The sequence below is a fragment of the Metopolophium dirhodum genome, chromosome 6 (genome assembly GCF_019925205.1).
Source record: "Metopolophium dirhodum isolate CAU chromosome 6, ASM1992520v1, whole genome shotgun sequence".
Classification (NCBI taxonomy): Eukaryota; Metazoa; Arthropoda; class Insecta; order Hemiptera; family Aphididae; genus Metopolophium; species Metopolophium dirhodum.
Window position 1 is genome coordinate 29,446,368 of NC_083565.1, and position 6,133 is coordinate 29,452,500.

Here is a 6,133-nt window from a genome sequence, read left to right on the forward strand (position 1 = left end):
TGAAAAACGAAATAAACGTCTTGGACAAAATATTATAATGATAATGAGGAATGAGGCAAAGAAAAGAGATTAATTTAATTTGATTTGTCATTGATAATATGAGGATTACGAAGAACGGAACGGACATTCGGTCTGTTTACGAAAATCCTAGAGCCGAGGGTGCGTCGTCGTTATCATGATAAAATAATGGTTATTTTATCATGGTCGTTATGACGTCGTTGAGCTTCTTGCGCATAGATCGCGATGTAGAGAAGAGAAAATTGTGCCACTTTTTTTGCGGAGTGTTGTCACCTTCGGCTCTTCACTACATCGTGGCATAGATATAAAATATTAAAACGGTTGCGTCATCGACCGCGGTCGTGGTGTACTGGTGACCGGTGTGTACCATAGTTATAACAGAATCTCTATGGACCACGGTGTACTGCCGTACTGGACGGGACGTGTGTACTGTGCTTGTAACCTGCGAATTAACCATAAAATTCGAAAACAAAACAAACGCGTAAGCCCATAGATAATATTATAAGAAAATAAAAAATAAAAATAGAGAAATTAAAGAAATAAAAGAGAAATATAATTCTTATATTATCTATACGTAAACCACGAACATAATATAATAGTAAACGATAGCCGATAGGATACGAATATATACGATCACGGAATATAATATTATGAAACATGACAAATTAAATTTAAAACAAAATTAAATTTGTCATCAATCATCATATTATATTCTGTGATACGATACTATACGATGTCATCCAAAAGACTGTAAACAGTTTCATTATCTTTATCATGACTGTGCCCGATGTTCGGAAATAGGGAATTTTCTATGGTGTTTTATATTATATGGGATCGAAATATTATTCGGCTTGTGATAGTTATTATGGTAGATAACAAATATAATATATAATCTTGTTACACACTACAAAGTACCCAAGGTTTATAGATAATAAATATATATTAAATATATATTAAATCTATAAACCTTGCAAAGTACCTACAACACTGTAAAACTGCAGTAGGTATAAGTATTTTGGTACATTTTCCAATAAAACTTTTTTTTGCTATCATTTATTACTTATTAAAGTAGATAACGGTAGATATATAATAATATGTACACAGGGCCGGATTGGTATGTATCGGCCCATCGAGATTTTCACTTCTAAGCGGCCCATTTACATAACATTCAGAAGCTCAAAATTACGACTATAATTATTACGAGCTTAGGTAGGTGCTTAGGTGGCCCAATCGTATTTTAAACATAAATTTATTTTCACTCACACTCACGCGACCGGCCCACCGACCAAAACCAATCAATCCGGCCCTGTATGTACGAGCATTTTATTTGTGCATTCTCGCGGGAAGAAAATATGGAAAACTTAAAAACAACGATTGGTTAAGTAATAAGTAATAACTAATAAGTATAATAACCAATCAACAGTGAAACAAATACAAGTACAAATACAGTTTAATAAGGTGAGTGAAATATTTGTACCTATATTATGCCTTATGTTTTTAAGTAAGGTTTCTTAATATTCTATCTATTAGAATGGCACAGCAACTTTTGACGTCTGTTTTTCTAACTAGCAAATCAAAAATGAATTTTTGTAATTCCGTCCATTAATTTAGCCATATGGTTGCTTCGGTTTACCTTCAATTGAGCGGAACTATGTTCAACAAACATTGTTTTAATACCTGGCTAATAGATATCCTTCATTATTTTTCACGTTATACATAAAACATTTCATTAGTGATATAATTATTTTACTAACAAATTTAATTAAGAACTGTTTACCTACCATTTATTAATTGAATAGGAATATCATTTTTAAATTGAATAGTCTTCCCCGTCACTTGTATCCTAAATAATTATTTATATACCTACATACACTAATTATAATATTCAAACATTTATAACCGATTTTAGTGCATCAACATGAAGTGAAGACGTGAAGTGAATTCATCTCAAAACTACCTTTATTACAATGAAAAGTTGATGAATTGGCTTATAGAATAGAATTTAGAATCAGTATTCAGTATACACATCTTACGTAGGTAAAATTTAAAAATAAATGTAAACATGTTAATCTAAATGTTTCACTTTAATATTTTTAGGTACACAAATTAACACTAAGTATACACTGAATAAGGAACCTCTAATATTGAACAAGTTACCTATTATTCAAAACATTCCTGGTCAAACGATGATATTTCAAAAAACAGTATTTCAATAATCCTAATGTGAGTAATGAGATTACTTTACAAAGAGTAATGTTTTAATCAAAAGTTGTAGAAATATGTTAGTGGAGATATTATTTGTGTATAATCAAAAATGGCTTTGCAATGGCAGTTTTATAGTATTCTATACCCAATGCAATTGATAGAACATTTCTTCCTGAAATCAAGGTGATATAAGTCTAAAGTTCTTTATTAGTTCCCTAATAATATACCTATTAAATAAATAAATTTATATTGTGATTTATTATAGGATATACATTTTGTTAAGGGATGTCAGCGCACTATTTGTTTTCTCTCTCTGGCCCACGCGCAACATGTACAAAACGCATTAACGCAGAATCATTTTTTCTATGTTTTTAAGTAATCTTAGAGTAAAATCACCTATTATAAAAAAGATAGAGAATAATATTTTTGAGGGAATGACTTATCGATTTTATATTTTATTGTTATTTGACTTTGTATTCGACTTTCAAAATAAACATAATATGTTGTAAATTTAAATTATGTTTAAATTGTTTTGGTACAATATTTCGACAAATTGATATGTCATTCCATAAAAAATATTATTTCATCTTTTTTGTAATAGGTAATTTTACTCTAAGATTACTTAAAAACATAGAAAAAATGATTTTTCGTAAATGCATTTTGTCTATGTTGCGCGTGGGCCAGAGAGAGAAAACAAATACTGCGCTGACATCCTCTCAAAGATATCATGAATTCCCAAAAAGGTAAATTGCATTCAAAGTATTTTAACACCATTTGAACGATGAAGCAAAGTGGATTATTATCAAAAATTCTCAAAGAAATATCTTCAAAACTTACATGTCACAATATGGATAAAAACTAGATTTACTTGGTAATATATAATTTTAACCCCAACTCCCTCGATCATCCCCGGTTTTAGACACGTATTTGGTATTCAGACCAGGGTTGTTATGTTTAAAACACGTTAAAGACATCTACAAAAAAACATATTGATCATAATATAATTTTTCTTTTTTTAACAGACCAGAGGTATTGAAATTATATCAGAAGGCATAAGGATATTAGCAGATAAAGGTTATTCATACATTCATATTTCGCTGTTAGACACGTTGCTCCAAAGTTATGAACATAATTTCCAACACCTGTAGGATTTGTTGTTCAACAACTACAGTTGTATTGAGTAGCATGTGAATGACTCTTATGAAACTTCCTCAACAGCTCTAAGGATAACGAACACGTTATTAAAACAAATGTATGAATTTATATTGAAAAACGAGTACTCACTGAATGATTAATTTTTAAATAAAAAAGACACTACAAAATGTAATGAATGATTTTTATAAACAAAAGTTCAGTAAATGGAAAATATCGAAAATACAAACAAAAAAAGATATTATTAATGTGCTCAACGGCAGACAATTAAACTGTTTGATAGAACTGGCACTACTCTGTTGTCTATCTTATATTATTAACATTAAAAGTCCTCTTAACTACTAAACTATTATTTACACTATCTTAACTAATTAATTACATTTCTTTAGGTGCAAGAAACTACAACAAAAAAAGTTTATGTCAAAAGGTCAAAATTAATTTTACAACAAATGGCGGTTATGCAATTTCACCTATTGAGGAAACTATAGAATAAAAACTGATTACGGCTAAATTATTATTATTTTTAGCCCTTGAGTTAAAAAATAATATTGATGTTGTAATGATCTATCAAATACTTGATGAGGCAATTAACCTCAAACCACAAGATTATGAAGATCCAAAGTAATAAATTATAATATTAAAAATATTAAAAATAATCATATAAAATATGTTTTTTTTTTTCAGATTACAAGATAATAGGATAGGCAATTTAGTCCGGGGTTAAGTGCGTTAGTACATAAAAATTATTAAATTATTACATATGAATAGTTTTATAGTACAATATAGAGAGAAGCGTGACAAAGTAATGACTAATAATTACATAAATAGGTCGTTTTACGGTGCAGAGTTGTTGAATAAAATGATTTCTTATTTTAATCTTTGTATAAGACAAATTGACAATTATCGGAATCATATCCAACCATTTGATGTCAACCTGATAGTGTAAGTATAAAATAGTTATACAAAATAATTACATACAGGAAACAGTAGTTAACTATTTACAAATGTTCTGATTACAGGTATACAAACACCATTATCAGACATACAATAAGTATAATATTGGAAAAAAATTAATTGGCAATTCAAGTAGACTTGATGTCAAACATTAATAAAGAAAAAGTGATATATGGCTGCTTGGAAAACAAATATAGTGGTATGGATACAATGAATCAAAATTAAATGTAAGAATAAAACTAATTCTAGAACGACTCTCACAATACTAAAATATGTACATAATATAATAATATACTTAAATTTACATTTTTACGGCTAACATCTATATACAATTTTTACGTGAAAAGTGTTAAATAAAATTGTAGAAGACAATTTTTTACAAAAAATAGATATAATACATGGCATAAAGTGTACACTCAAACCAACAATTTAATTAACCACAAAATTTACAGAACAGAAAAAATTATATCAACAGAAATTAAAATAGATGAAACAGTGTGCTAACTAAAAAAATATTTACCATGGATGAGGCGATACAACTATATTAGGCATTCAATTTCAAACAAATACTCCATACCTCCAGGACAAAATTTTAGACACACTACAAAATTACAAAATTTTCCTGGATAATTTAAAAAATCTTTTTGACAACAATACACTCGAAGCTTTGGCAAATATTAGTACAAACTTCCAGCCAACCTCAAAGACTGAAGTTAAAAGTTTTTACAGCAGGTAATATTATATTTACAATCCTATTTTATGCATATTACTTATGCCTATTTAATTTTTAATTTAATGCAGTGCAGCAACTCAGTTACTCCTTACAAAAGTGATGTACAGACATGGAATAGTCTTGTGGTGAAGTTTTCTTGTCAAGAAGCATGCAGTTTGCATCTGAATCTGGCAACAGAAAATGTCAATATATGAAAATTAATTCAAATTTATAAAATTCAATATTTAATTTCTGTCAATTTTTTTATTATTATAATAAATATATAACAAAATATTATATAATATGGCAATTTATCAATTAATTAATTAATAACATAAATTAACTGTAAAAAAAAATTCTTCAGAAACTTTTAAAAGCCATATTGTAGGTTATTACAGGGCAGTAGTACATGGCAGTATAGTTCAAACTAAATAATCAATAGCATAAAATAATGACCACCTACAGTCGTATGGTTTTGGGTGATCCTGAAAAAAAAACACGTATGTCTAGTTAAGAATTGAGAATCTGACGCAAATAATTTTAAAATGGTCTTAATATCTTAAGTCAAGTTTAGTAATAATTTTAAATGCATGCCCTTGAAGCGTAAGTCATATTATAAAATAAAAATCTAACTATCTAACTATAAGTCACTTAAAAACCAAGAAGAATTGATTTTAAATTTCTATATAAAATTTAACATATAAGTAGGTACATAAATAATGATACCTAACTACTTGGTTATATTTTTATTAGTGGATTGCGGATTATATGTGTGTGTGTATATATATATAATTTGTACTTACTTGCGAGTAAATATAATATCTGCATACAAATTATATTTTTAGATTTTGAGCAGAGCGAGGATGCTATAGAGGTTTTACAAAGGTGTTTGTTTATTTATTTATTTATTTTTTATCCTGTACAAAATTTTTACCAGAAAGAGTGCTTCAATTCAAAATATTATAGTATCCTATCTTTCAGAAAATTGGATCAAGATGGTACTTTAGAAATGCCATTTTCTAGATAGTTATTTAATGCCACGGGAAATACCACCAACAAATTTCGAAAAACCACTAAAAACGGGATTTTAAT

The 6,133-nt window shown here is 28.2% G+C and overlaps 1 long non-coding RNA gene across 1 annotated transcript; it reads left to right on the forward strand.

The window, feature by feature from the left end:
* Positions 1-1,210: 1,210 nt before the first annotated feature.
* LOC132947382 (uncharacterized) lies at positions 1,211-5,234 on the forward strand. Its single transcript, XR_009664909.1, has 9 exons — positions 1,211-1,476; positions 1,928-2,051; positions 2,116-2,241; positions 3,246-3,475; positions 3,765-3,996; positions 4,060-4,317; positions 4,395-4,556; positions 4,782-5,061; positions 5,131-5,234. It is a non-coding gene; the product is annotated as an uncharacterized LOC132947382 (long non-coding RNA).
* Positions 5,235-6,133: the final 899 nt, after the last annotated feature.